Source organism: Lontra canadensis, unplaced genomic scaffold (assembly GCF_010015895.1).
Source record: "Lontra canadensis isolate GAN:19392208 unplaced genomic scaffold, GSC_riverotter_1.0 scaffold38, whole genome shotgun sequence".
NCBI lineage: Eukaryota > Metazoa > Chordata > Mammalia > Carnivora > Mustelidae > Lontra > Lontra canadensis.
This window is the reverse complement of record NW_022631032.1, coordinates 3,251,698-3,265,834: the sequence shown is the minus strand read 5'-3', so window position 1 is coordinate 3,265,834 and position 14,137 is coordinate 3,251,698. Positions and strand designations below refer to the sequence as shown.

The 14,137-nt window shown below is 46.2% G+C and overlaps 1 protein-coding gene across 4 annotated transcripts in view; it reads right to left on the bottom strand.

The window, feature by feature from the left end:
• Positions 1–13,846, bottom strand: part of TNK2 (tyrosine kinase non receptor 2) — a 46,440-nt gene extending 32,594 nt beyond the window's left edge. For all 4 annotated transcript variants that reach the window (XM_032869394.1, XM_032869393.1, XM_032869397.1 and 1 more), the window contains exon 1: positions 12,552–13,846. The gene's annotated coding sequence lies outside the window, so the exon portion shown is untranslated. The remainder of the gene's footprint in view (positions 1–12,551) is intronic.
• Between the last annotated feature and the right edge of the window lie 291 nt (positions 13,847–14,137).

The window sequence follows — 14,137 nt, the reverse complement described above, 5'->3', positions numbered from 1 at the left end:
CAGCACCAGTGATGCAGTGACTCCCGGGGAGGGAGGAGGGAGGCAGTCCAGCTGCTGGCAGCCAGCCACTCCCAGAGCTCTTCCAGGGCTGGTCCTTGCCTAGTTCTCCGCCTGCCGGCTCAGACCTCGCCCCACCCCCACCCCTTCAGCAAAAGCCTAGAGCTGAAGGGGCCCATTGTTGAGCCCTGGAGGTGGGGTGGGGAAAGAAGCCAGGGCTGGGACTGGTAGAGCATTTATTCTGCAAGAGGGACTGCTCGTCCCCTCTGGACCACATCCATAACCAGAACCCCAGGAACTGGCAACACCCAGTGCAGGACAGGCGGCAGGACGCAGGAGAGGAAGAGTCTGAAACTGGGAGCAAAAGAAATGCTGAACTACTTCCCACCCACTATATCCTGCCTCTCCACTTTAGCAATAACGGAACTGAGAACCTGAAAGGGAAGGGACTTGCCCAGTTCAAAGCACTCACAGAGCTATCATTTGGACCTGGGGGAGTGATTCTTTTCTAGCCACAGAGGGGCAGCCATGCCAAGCCAGGGAGGAGTAAAGATGAGGGACCAGGAGAGGAGACCTGCTTTATTAAGAGACACAGAAAATAGGAGACAGGCAGAGAAAGGTAGAACCTGGTGTTCTCACACCAAGCTGAGGCCCTTGGCTCCAGGGCTCCCAGAAGGCACCACTGCTGAAGGAAGAGACCAGGCCAAAACTCTTACTCCAACCCCCTCCTCAGTCACTTACCATGTACCTACTACGTGCTAACCCTGTGCAAGGGTTTGGGGGAAATAAAAAGGCAGGAGAAGTTACAGTCTGCATCCTCAAGAAGACACTATGTGCAGGTTCTTTTTTTTTTTTTTTTTTTGTAATGGAAAGCAATGGATTTTTTGTTAACTAATTTATTTTTAATAATCTCTATACCCAGCATGGGGCTCAAACTCAAGATCCCAAGATCAAGAGATGGGATGCTTACCCCACTGTGCTAGCCAGGTGCCCCTATGTACAGGTTCTTTAAAAGCTTTATCTAGGGGTGCCTGGGTGGCTCAGTGGGTTAAGCATCTGACTCTTGATCTCAGTTTGGGTCTTGACCTAATTATTAATTAGCTCTAATGATATTGACCTAAGATCTAATGATCTTGATCTAATTATTAATTTAATTTAAAAACAAAAAAGCTTTATCTGCATTGACTGATTACAAACCTCCCCTTACTATCCTGCATTATTCCTATTTTACAGATGAGAAAACTGAGGTTTGGAGAGGTGACCAGGGTCACACAGAGAGTAAGAGAGAAAACCAGAACTCAGCTCCTATACAGCTGCACACTGAATTTCTTGGCTCAAAGATGCAGGCCCACAGAGTCCCATCATTAAAAATATGCTGAATGGGGGCGCCTGGGTGGCTCAGTCATTAAGTGTCTGCCTTCAGCTCAGGTCATGATCCTAGGGTCCTGGGATTGAGCCCCGTATTGGACTCCAGACTTGGCCCCTCTCCTGCTTTCCGTGCTTGTGTTTCCTCTCTCGCTGTGTCTCTCTCTGTCAAATAAATAAATAAAATCTTAAAATATATATATATATATATGTATATATATATATATATATGTATATTTATATATACTGAATGAATTCAGGGATTCTGTGAGGAAGTTTCAAGAGAGGATAGAGGTTTCAGAAAAAGACAGGAGATTGCATACCCACACATAGTTCCACTCCTTCCCAAAGCCCCACCAAAACTACAATTTTAAAAAGAGAAAATAAAAACTTTAAGAGAAATTTTTTGAACAGCAGAGATCCCTAAGGATGGGAAGGACAGCAGAAGAAAGAACCACAACAAAATTTTGGAAGCTGGAAAGCAGCTGGGCCAGTGACAAGTGGGAGCCAAGCTGAGAAAAGTCACAACCAAGGTGAGAAGCATCTAACTGACCCCACAGAAACCTCAAACAGCTTGGGAAATGTCAGTCTCAAAAACCTCTCCAAGAGGAAGACGTGGCAGAGGGTAAAGTGCTAAAAATATAGAGTATTACTTTAAAGCTATTTAAGAAGCAGTAAGACACCCCCCACCACCACCCCATACAAAGCCACTGGGTTACTATCCTTCTACCATCCTGCAAAAGGCAGGGATTCCCCTAGAGGGGATAAATGGAACATCCCTTCAGGCACAGAGGGCCTGACTGGAGAATGGGGGAGGGGAGGAAGGGGCAGGAGGGAGGGGTGTGTGTGTGTGTGTGTGCGCGCGCGCGCTACATCAAAAATAAGGAAAGCACACATAGATGTTGAGATCCCAGTCCCCTTCTTTACTTCTTCCTCGAACATGGTGCCTGCCTTCCACCTCTTGGCAGGAGACCTGGGATCAAGCCCCGCATGGAGCTCCCCGCTTGGCAGGAAGCCTGCTTCTCCCTCTTCCACTCCCCATGCTTGTGTTCCCTCTCTCGCTGTGTCTCTCTCTGTCAAATACATACATATTTTTTTAAATTTATTAAAAAAGCAAAAAGAGTGTCTTTTCTGGTGACTCTGACCAGATCAAGAAATACATAAAGATACAAACACCAGTTCTCAACAAATGGCCCATCCAGGTCACCACACAAAGGAGCTCCATCAACAAGCCCATCCAGTGCTGAGAGCAGACAACACAAAATCACCAGACACCCAAGGCAAGCCTCTAACATGGAAGAGAGAGAGCAAAATACATAGGAAAAGACAACCAAGAGGAAACAAACTATGCAGGAGAAGAAAATTTCAGACAAAAAAACGCTCATTAATATATATTCAGAGAGACAAGATATTGTCTTTCTGGATATTATGTGGGGGGGGGATTACAAACAAAGTAGGTGTTTGTATTTGTATTTGACATACAAAATTCAACAGATGCATCCCCACTCCAACCAGCAGAGTTTGGCCCACAGCAAGTGCTCACTCATAGTATCTACTGAATGGATAAATGAAGTAGTGATTCTCAAGCTTTAATGCACACAGATCACCCAGGACCTTGTTAAAATGCAGATTCAGATTCCATGGATATGAGGTAGGCTCTAAGATTCTCCATTTCTAACAAGCTCCCAAATGACACATGGTTTGGTCCAGCAGACCACATTCTGGGAAGCAAGGGTCTTCTGGAGCTGTTCTTTGCACTGGCTAGGCATTAAAATTACTTGGAGCTAGTAGAGTGTCCACGTGGCAGCCCCACCCACTGAGACTCTAATCAACTTGGCCTAGATGAGACTGAGACATAGCTTAAAGCCTCTCCAGATGAATCCAGACCAGAGTTGAGAACCAATGCTCCACAGAAAGCCTGTAATTGTGTCAATCATTTGACCTGGCCAGAACTGTCCTGTTCTCCCATGTTCTCTCCCACTGTTGACACTGACCACTCTTTCTGAAGGCCCTTCTCACCATGGCCATGAGCATCAGTTTACGGGATGACTTCCTACACCAACGATGCTCCTCAATTCTGTGTAAGTCCTGTTAATGTCAGTGGATGGAGAAATCATTCTACTGAATCCCAAGATATTCATTCTGAGAATGTTGTCCTTATTAGATTCTCACACTTACCCTAACCTTCCTAATTTCTTTGTTACTTTGGACCTTAAAACTTTCAGGTTAAGCCCTTTTAGGGAGGAGTTTTTTGTTTGTTTTAGTGAATGTGGATATTTTCCTAACCAAAAATCCTAATCCATTTTCCCAATGTTCCTATTACTAAAGTAGAATTTAGTAGTTTTGTGTCCATCTCATCCACGCCAAACATGGGATAAAATAATATCAACAGACATTTACTGCTATCAAAATTGCTAAAGTTACAATAGAAGGGATGGAGGATAAGTTCAGGTCTTTCACAATAAAGAGCAAAAGACATAAAGATGGCAAAAAGGAAAGAAAGAAATAAAACCAGATGATCAGTACAAGAAGGTCCAATACCTAAACAAAAGGAGTTCAGAGGAGAGAGGGGAGGGAGGGAAATGGCCAAAATAATACAAGAAAACTTCCCAGACCTGAAGTACAAGCTTCCAAATCAAAAGGGTTCACTGAGCATACAGCACAAGATGAAAACAGACCCACAATGGGCTACATATTTAGGAAATCATTAGGAAACAGAATACTGGAGATAAAGACAAGATCTTACATACTTCTGGGCAAGGGAAAGGGTCCCACATAGGTCCCACACAGGATGTGGAGTGACTTTAGACTTCAGTGTTAACTCTAGAACCTAAATGCAATATCCTCAAGATGCCAAAGGAAGGCAATTTCCGACCTAGACCTTTACATTCACTTGACTGAGTTTCTATTATTGTGTCTTCTAGTTCACCAAGTTTTTCTTCTGCAGTGTCTAATCTGTCTTTAATTCCATTCAGTTTATTTTTTCATCTCATGCAATGTAGTTATTTATTTATTTAAGAGAGAGAGAGAGAGAGAGAGAGCACAAAGGGAGAATAAGAGGGAGAAGCAGACTACCTGCTGAGCAGATAGCCTGACATGAGGCTCAATTCCAGGACCTGAGCTGAAGGCAGATAGTTAACTGACTGAGCCACCCAGAAGCCCCTCATACAATGTAGTTTTTATTCCAGAAGTTCAATTACAATTTCTCTAAAAATAAATTTTTTAGGAGTACCTGGGTAGCTCAGTCAGTTAAGCATCTCAGGGTTGTGAGGTAAAGCCCCATACTGGGCACAGAGCTTACTTTAAAAAAAAAAAAAAAAAAAAAAAAAGATGACAGCAGATTTCCTATAGAAATGGAAATAAGAAGACAGTGTCAAAATATTATTTAAGTACTGAAAGAATAAACTAATGACCTAGAATTCTAGTCCAATGGAAATCTGTTTTAAGACTAGTGGTGCCTGGGTGGCTCAGTTAGGTAGGCATTTACCTTTAGCTTGGGTCATTATCCCAGGGTCCTGGGATCAAGCCCCACATTGGGGTCTGCTCACCAGGGAGTCTGCTTTTCCCTCTGCCCTTCACCTTGCTCATGTTCTCTCTCTTTCTCAAATAAATAAAATCTTTAAAAAGAAAAAATAGGGCACCTGGGTGGCTCAGTGGGTTGAGCCTCTGCCTTCGGCTCAGGTCATGATCTCAGGGTCCTGGGATTGAGTCCCGCATCAGGCTCTCTGCTTGGTGGGGAGCCTGCTTCCTCCTCTCTCTCTCTGCCTGCCTCTCTGCCTACTTGTGATTTCTGTCAAATAGATAAATAAAATCTAAAAAAAAAAAAAAATTCAATTTCCATTATTAAAAAAATAAAGAAAAAGAAAAAAGAAAGACTAAATAAACATTTTAAACCTACAAAAGCTGAAAGAATTCATCACCAGCAGTCCTGCACTACTATAAAAGAAGTCCTTCAGATAGAAGGAAAATAATACCATATAGAAATATGGATCTACGCAAAGAAATGAAGCACAAAGAGAGGCACCTGGGTGGCTCAGTCAGAATCCAACTCTTAGTTTCTACTCAGGTCATGATCTGCAGGTTGTGAGATCAAGTCCCTGGTCAGGCTCCACACTCAACACAGAGTCTGCTTCAGATTCTTTCCCTCTCCCTCACCCTGCCCACCCCATGCCTCCTCTTGCTCATGGTTTCTCTCTCTCAAAATAAAATCTTAAAAAAGAAAAGGGGGCACCTGGGTGGCTCAGTTGGTTAAGCATCTCCCTTTGGCTCAGGTCATGAGCTCAGGGTCCTGGGATCAAGTACCACATCAGGCTGTGCTCAGCAGGTAGTCTGTTTCTCCCTTTCTCTCTGCCCCTCCTCCCCCTGCCCTTGTGCATTCTCTCTCTCTCCCAAGTAAGAAAAATCTTTAAAAAAAAAAAAAAAAGAGGGGCACCTGTGTGGCTCAGTCAGTTAAGCACCTGCCTTCAGTTCAGGTCATGATCTCAGGGTCTTGGATTGAGCCCACAACTAGCTCCCTGATCAGCGGGGAGCCTGCTTCTCCCTCTCCCTCTGCTCCTCCCCACCCTGCTTGTTCGCTCTCTCTCTGAAATAAATAATAAATAAATAAATCTTGAAGAAAGGAAGAAAAAAGAAAAGAAGCGAAGTGAAGCACTGGAAATAGCAACTACATGGGTAAATAGTTTAGATGTTTTTATGATTTAGATTACTTTAAAAGATAAATTGACTGTTTAAACAAAAATAAGATGAGTATAGTGTGGGTTTATAACGTGTATAAGAGTAATTTTTGACAACAGCATAAACAGAGAGAAATAAAAATTTTATACTATTATCTATTTATACTATTACTAATAAAAATATGGGTATTTATACTTAAAGGCAGACTATAAGTTAAAGATGTATATTATGATTCCCAGAGACAGTACAAGAAAACTGTCCTTATAAACATAAAAGCACTCTTAATTATAGGAAACAAACTGAGGGTTGCTGGGGTGGGTGGGGAGAGGGATGCAGTAACTAGGTGATGGGCATTAGAGAGGGGACACGATTTAATGAGCACTGGGTATTACATGCAACTGAAGAATTACTGAACTTTACATTTGAAACTAATGTACACTATATTTTAACTAACTGAATTTAAGTAAAAAAAAAAAAAAGATGAAAAATTCTTTTTTTTTTTTTAAAGACTTTATTTATTTATTTGTCAGAGAGAGAGACAGAGTACAAGCAGGGGGAGTGGCAGGCAGAGGGAAAAGCAGGCTCTCCGCTAAGCAGAGAGCCCAATGCAGGACTTGGTCCCATGACCCTGGGACCATAACCTGGGCCAAAGGCAGATAGATGCTTAACCAACTGAGCCACACAGACATCCCTAGATGCAAAAAAAATTTTTTTTAACTTTTTGTGTACTTTTTTTTTTTAAGAGATTTTATTTATTTATTTGAGAGAGAGAGTGAGAATGGGAAAGAGAGAGCATGAGAGGGGAGAGGTCACAGGGACAAGCAGACTCCCTGCTCAGCAGAGAGCCCGATGTGGGACTTGATCCTGGGAGTCTGGGATCATGACCTGAGTCGAAGACAGTTGCTTAACCAACTAAGCCATGCAGGTGCCCCTAGATGCAAAATTCTTTTTTTTTTTTTAACTTTTTTTTTTAATTTTCAGCATAACAGTATTCATTGTTTTTGCACCACACCCAGTGCTCCATGCAGTCTGTGCCCTCTCTAATACCCACCACCTGGTTCCCCCAACCTCCCACCCACCCACCTCTTCAAACCCTTCAGATTGTTTTTCAGAGTCCATAGTCTCTCATTATTCACCTCCCCTTCCAATTTCCCCCAACTCCCTTCTCCTCTCTAACTCCCCTTGTCCTCCATGCTATTTGTTATGCTCCACAAATAAGTGAGACCATATGATAATTGATTCTCTCTGCTTGACTTATTTCACTCAGCATAATCTCTTCCTAGATGCAAAATTCTTAACAAATTCTTTAGCAAATAGAATCCAACAATACATTTAAAGACTAATACACCATGACCAAGTGGAGTTTGTCCTAGGAATGCAAAGTTGGTTTAACATTTGAAAATCAGTTTTAACAAATCAGTTAATTCAACGTATTAACAAACTAAAAAAGAAAATCATACAGTCACAGGAAAAAAACATTTGACAAAAGCAAAACAGAAAAAGAGTGAGCTTCTTCATCCCGATAAAGATCATAGATGAAAAACCTACAACTAACATCATGCATAATGGTGAAACACTGAATGTCTCCCCCTGAAGACCAGGAACAAGTAATCTCATCTTCTATTCAACCTATTCCAGAAGATATAGCTAATGCAATCAGACAAGAAAAAGAAGTAATTATCAGGCATAAGGAATAGAAAGGAAGAAGAAAAATTGTCTTTATTAGCAAATGACATGGCAGTCTATGTATAAAATCCAATGGAAGCTACAAAAAAGTTACTAGAATACATTTAACAGGTGGTAGGATGCAAGGTCAATATATAAAAATCAGTTGTGTTTATATATATACTAACAACAAACAATAGGAAATTGAAATTTAAAAATACCATTTTATAGCAGCATTACTGACAACAGCCAAAAAGTGAAAGCAACCACCAGTAAATGAATAGAGAAACAAAATGTGGTATATTCTCACCATGGATTATTATTCAGCCTTAAAAGAGAAGGAAATTCTAACACATGGTACAACATGGATGAACCCTGAATACACTGTGTATGGTAATTGAAAAAAGCCAGTCACCAAAGGACAAGTACTGTGTGATTCTATTCCTATGAGGTATTTGGAATAGTCAAATTCACAAAGACAAAGTAGAACATGGTTCCAAGGGCTTGGGCGGAGGGGGAATGGAGAGCTATTGTTCAATAGGCACAGACTTTCAATTTTGCAAGATGAAAAGTTCTGGAGATAGATGGTGGTGATAGTTGCACAACAATGTGAATGTACCTAACACTACGGAACTATACCCTGAAAGATGCTTAAAATGGTAAATTTTATGTTATATATATTTTACTACAGTTAAGATAAATAAAAAGGCCAAATACCATGTAAAAAATACCATTTACAATAACATAAAAAATACATAATACTTAAGTATATCTGACAAAAGATGTGAAAGAGCTGTATAAACTACAAAACATTGGTGAAAATCATTAAAATCCAATACAGACATACACATTGTTTATTTGGTGAGAAGGTTCAACATTGATAAGATAATGGATACCTCCCCAAATTCATCAATACATTCAACACAATCCCAATCAAAATCCCAGTGGGCTTTTTGGTAGAAATTAACAAATGGATTCTAAAATGTATAGGAAAGTGCAAAGAATGTGGAATAACTAAAACAATTTTGAAAAGGAAGAATAAAATTCAAGATCTTACCCTGATTTCAAGATTTTCCATAATCTACAGTGATCAAGATAGTGTGGTACTAGGATAAAGACAGACAAATTGATCAATGGAACAAAAAGAAAGTCCAGAATTACATCTACCCATACACAGACATTGATATTTGACAAAGGTGCAAAGGCAATTCCACAGAAAGACAAGTCTTTTCAACAAATGGTGGTGCAATAGCTGGATCTCCACAAGCAAAAAGCTGAACTTCAATTCACCTTGCACCATAGACAAGAATTAACTCCAAATGGATCACAGACCTAAATGCAAAACCGTAACTATAAATCTTCTAGAAGCGGGCACCAGGCTGGCTCAGCCAGTAGAGAGACTCTTGATCTTGGGACTGTGAGTTCAAGCCCCCACGCTGGGTGTAGAGATTACTTAAAAACAAAATCTTTAAAAATAATAATAAAACTTCTAGAAGAAAAATAGGAGAAAACCGTTGTACTTGGGTTAGGCAAAGATTTCTTGGACATGACACCAAAAGCAAAACCATAAAAGAACAAATTGTTAATACAAATTTTTTTTAAAAAATTGTTAAACTGGAGTTCATTAAAATTGAAAACTTCCGCTTGTCAAAAGACACTGTTAACAGAATTAAAATGCAAGCCAAAGACTGGAAGGAAATATTTGCAAATCCCAACATATTCAACAAAGTGTTTGTATGCAGAATATATAAAGAACTCACAAAACTGAATATGAAAAAAACCCACAACTGAAAAATGGGTAAACTATTTGGGGTTTTTTTGTTGTTGTTTTTAAAAGATTATTTATTTGACACAGAGAGAGCACGTGCACGCGCACAAGTGGGGGAACAAGCAGAGGGAGAAGGACAAGCAGCCCTCCTGCTGAGCTGGGAGCCCGATGTCAGCTCGAACCCAGGACTCTGGGATCATGATCTGAGCTGAAGGCAGATGCTTAACAACTGAGCCACCCAGGCGCCCCTGGGTAAATGATCTGAACAGACACACAGACACGTCGCCAGTAAACGATCCGAACAGACACACAGACACGTGGCCAGATACACAAATGGCAATCTAGCACATGAAAAGATGCTCAGTAATACTAGCCACTGGGGAAATGCACATTAAAATCACAATGAGATAATCAATACAGACCTATTAGAATATCTAACATTAAAGAGACTGATCACACCAAGTGTTGACAAAAAAGTGGACAAACTAGAACTTTCATCCTCAGTTGGCAGGTATGTAAAAAATAGTACAGCCACTTTGGAAAACAGTCTGGCAATTTCTTTAAAAGTTAGATGTATCCCTACCGTATGACTCACAATTCCAGTCCTAAGGATTCACCAAAGAGAGATTAAAAAAAAAAGATCTCCACAGAAAAACTAATACATATGTTCACAGTTTTATTTGTAATAACCAAAAACTAAAAAGAACCCATTAACAGGAGGATGGATAGACTGTGGTTTATACATATAATGGGATGCTACTCAGCAATCAAAAAGAATGAGTTACTGAAATACACAACATGAATGAATCTCAAAATAATTATGCTTAGTGGAAAAAAGCCAGGCAAAAAAAGGGAACACGCTGTCTGATTCCATTGACATAAAATTTCAGGTAATGCAGACTAACACAGAGAGACAGAAAGCAGACCGGTCTATTGCCTGGGGAAAAGGGAGAGCAAAGGAGGGGCATGATGAAGGAATCGGGGAGAGACACAAAAAACTTTTGGAAGTTTGGGAATAATGGGTATGTTCATTGTCTTGACTGTGGTGATGGCTTCCCAGATATACACATATGTTAAAACTTACTGTTTTAAATATGTTCCATTCACTGTATATCATTATACCTTAATAAAGCTGTTATTAAAAAACGAAAAGAATAGGGGCGCCTGGGTGGCTCAGCGGGTTAAAGCCTCTGCCTTCGGCTCGGATCATGGTCTCAGGGTCCTGGGATCGAGCCCCGCATCGGGCTCTCTGCTCTGCAGGGAGCCTGCTTCCTCCTCTCTCTCTCTCTCTGCCTGCCTCTCTGCCTACTTGTGATCTCTGTCTGTCAAATAAATAAATAAAATCTTAAAAAAAAAAAAAACCCGAAAAGAATAAACACTTCATTTTTCAGACTGAAGCCCAGGGCAGGGGCTAATCTTGGACTTAGGAACCAGAGGACAAGATCTGGGAGCATGACACCTCCTCTCCAACCTCCGCCAGGAGGAGCCAGGGTCCCTGAAAAAAAAGGGAACCAGGCTGCCAGAGAGGCGTCTGAGCCCTCTACAGTCAGGACAGAGTGTCCTGCATGGAAACTGGAGCCCAGAGACATTATCTTGCCCCAGGAGGTTACACAGCTAGTAAGTGGCCTAAACTTGGGTCTGTCAAAGTGCTTCTCCTCATCTACCACAAACTCAAAAAAGCTGACCTGAAATACGATAAAGATAAATGCTTGTGTGTCTGTGTTTAGAAAAGACAAGTCTCCCCAAAGCCAGAGAGCCAGAACCAGTCTGGCCATCCCAGAAGAGCCAGGCACCATGGACACAGCAGCTGAACTTCCAGTGCAGGAGTGTTTGGGGGTGGCGGGGTGACAGGCAGGCATGGGACAAAGCTGACAGACGGTCTGGGCTTTGCGTGAGGAGCAGACTAACCGGCTCCTCCAGCACTGTTCCAGCAGCCACCTGCAGAAGGCTTTGCCGAGCCCTCTGCCCCAACAAGAAAGCACTACCTCCACCCACACAGGCTCAGACAAGGGTCTGGGGGGGGGCCATCTTACTCCAAGACCACACTTTTGGTTGGGTCAAAGAAGGGACCCAGCTAAGGCCGGCAGCAACCCGGCACCCACCCTGACCCAAGGGCTAGAGAAAGAAGCAGGAATTCACATGGTGCCAGGAGGTGAACAACCCTAAGAAGATAAGGTCCATAAACCGGCCAACCAAGCCCCTCTGGGCCAGGAATCAGCAGGTCTGGCACCCAGGCCATGGGGGACCACAAGAAGCCAAATTTAGTCCCCATTCCTGCAAGCCCCCACTTCTAGGCTGGGCTAGGAGCTGGCCCGGGCTGGTACAGAATCCAGGATGCCGCAGCTGCCCCTCTGTCCACCTCCATGGGGTGAGGCTGAGCTCTGGGCCCCAGATGATGCCCAGAGTCCAGCAGAACGGACATCCCCTCCTCAACCACCCCTCCTGAGAGCCCACACGGAGAAGGCCTCACCAGCAGTTCTCTGCCCTTCTGTCCCTGTTCATCCTTGGCCCTGGGCCCTGGGTTATTAATCAGCTGTGAATAGATGTGATGGGAGCAGGTCAGGTTCGTGCTCAAGTCCCGAGCGGCCACACTCACATCTCAGATCACGTGGCAAAGAGGGTTCCTAGATAAGGTCCTGTTAATGCAGTGCTGCCCCTTCCCTTTTATGGAATGTGTCTGGAGGACCTGAGGAAACCTGTGTTGATTGCACCATCTTGGCCCTGGCACGGAGGCACCCCATCAACAGGGGTAGACAGCTGGAGGGGTGACCACCTAGGCCTCTGCAACCTCAGCCTGGGGCTACCCCTCTCTGTTTTCTGCCCAGGCCTGGCAGCCGCCCAGACACTCTCATCTCCAGTCTAGACTCTAAGGAAATGCCCCATCACTCCAGTTGGCATTTTTAGTGGTTGGGGGAGGGATCCGGTCTTGCTGTTCAAAAACTGCACTGCTTCCTCCCTCCCCAGGTTTAAACACAGGAGGGGGGACGCGAGCAGTCTGGAGACCACCCTCTCCTGAAATAACTGCAGCCCCCTGCTTCAAAACACACCAACTCCCACTGCGAAGAGAATTCGGTTTCCTTACCTGCTGCCTTCTGCTGCCTCCCCGCAGACACAGTTTCGATGAGGTCCAGGCTGAGGTGGCAGAAGATCCAGTAGGACACACTGCCTGCTCTCGCGCAGTGGGTTCCAACGCTCCGACGCTCCGATCCCCAAACCCCTACATCTTGCGCTCCCCTCGACCCCGGAGCGATCCCCGTGCGGGGCAGCCGGCCTGCAGGTTACCACCTCCTCCTCCGCCGGCGCCTCCGGATCCTGGGCCCCTCAGGGGGCCCCTCTCCCTCCCGCGACCCCTTCTCGTCCAGGTATGTCTCCTGGACAGCCCGCACCACCTGTCCTTCCTGCACCCCAGGAAGCCAATTTGCTTCCTGCACCCCCAGGCGCCCCTCCCCCTCAGGCCCCTGGGGCCCCACAGGCCGGGCCCTCCCCACTAGCTCGAGTCTCTCACGGCGTGCTGGGGCCGCTCCCAAGACCACCGCCTCCCGCCTGAGGTGCCCGCAGCTCTCCCAGTAACGCCCCCCCTGCTCCCCGGAACTTTCGAGCCCCTCCCCGCGCTCCCAGGAGCGGTCCCCGAACTCGGAGAGCGGCTCCTGCTGCTGCAGCAGCCTGCGTGGGCTCCCCTCCCCCTGCTCCTGCACCCCGGCGCGGGCCTCCCCACGCTCCTGCACTGCGGGGCTGCCTCCCCCCTTTTCCTGGTGCTGCTTGCGGGGCCCCAGCCCCTCCTCCTGCACCACAGGCCAGCCCGCCGAGCCCGTCCACCGCGGCGGGCGCCTCCAGTCCGCGCCGTCTGACAGACCCCACACCACCCCCAGGCTGGGCTCCCGGCCACGGCCGCCCCGTTCCTGCACCCCCGGGCCCACCCCGCCCTCCTCCTGCACGGCCGGACCCACGCCCCCCTGCTCCTCCACGCCGAGCTTCAGCCCGCGGAGCAGCTGCGGGCCCCAGCTGAGAACCCCGACCCGCTGTGGCTGCTGCTCCGACAGCGCCGGGCTGAGCCCACCGCGTTCTTCCTGCGCTCCCCGCCCGACGCCCCCCGCCCTCACTGCCCAGCGCACTCGCCTGCCCCCAAGAGGCCGCGCGGTCCCACCCCTCCAGATGGTGCTGCCCTCGGCGCGCGCTCACACCGTCCCCCGCCCGGCTCCTTCCGCCCCGTACCCCTGGGGAGGGGGCTGCGCGTTGGCGCCCCCTCGGGTTTCGCGGCCACCCCCACGTCCCAGGCCTGCCTCCTAGCCCTAGACTCCCGGCGTCGAAGTCCGCCCGCCGGGCGCCGCGCCCAGCGCCGGCCCCCGCAGGTGCTGCGGCCCCGCGCGCCGGCCCGCGAGCCAGGAGCACCCTCCCTCCCGCCTGAGTTCCTGGAGCCCGCCTGCGCGTGCGCCGCCCCAGGGGGGCGGGGTCCGGCGGGGTTGGCCCGCCCTCTTAAGGGGGCCAGGTCTCGCTTGCTCCTCCCCTCTTTCCTTTCTTCAGTCCCACCACCAATGCTTCTTCTTCTCGCGGCAGAAATCTCCCCGCCCCAGATCCACCTTGGGCCTTCTTAAGTGCCTACAGGCAGAGGTGAAGCTGAAGGTAGGGAGTTCACACTGAGACTTTGCAGTCAACCAGGCCCAGTGGAGG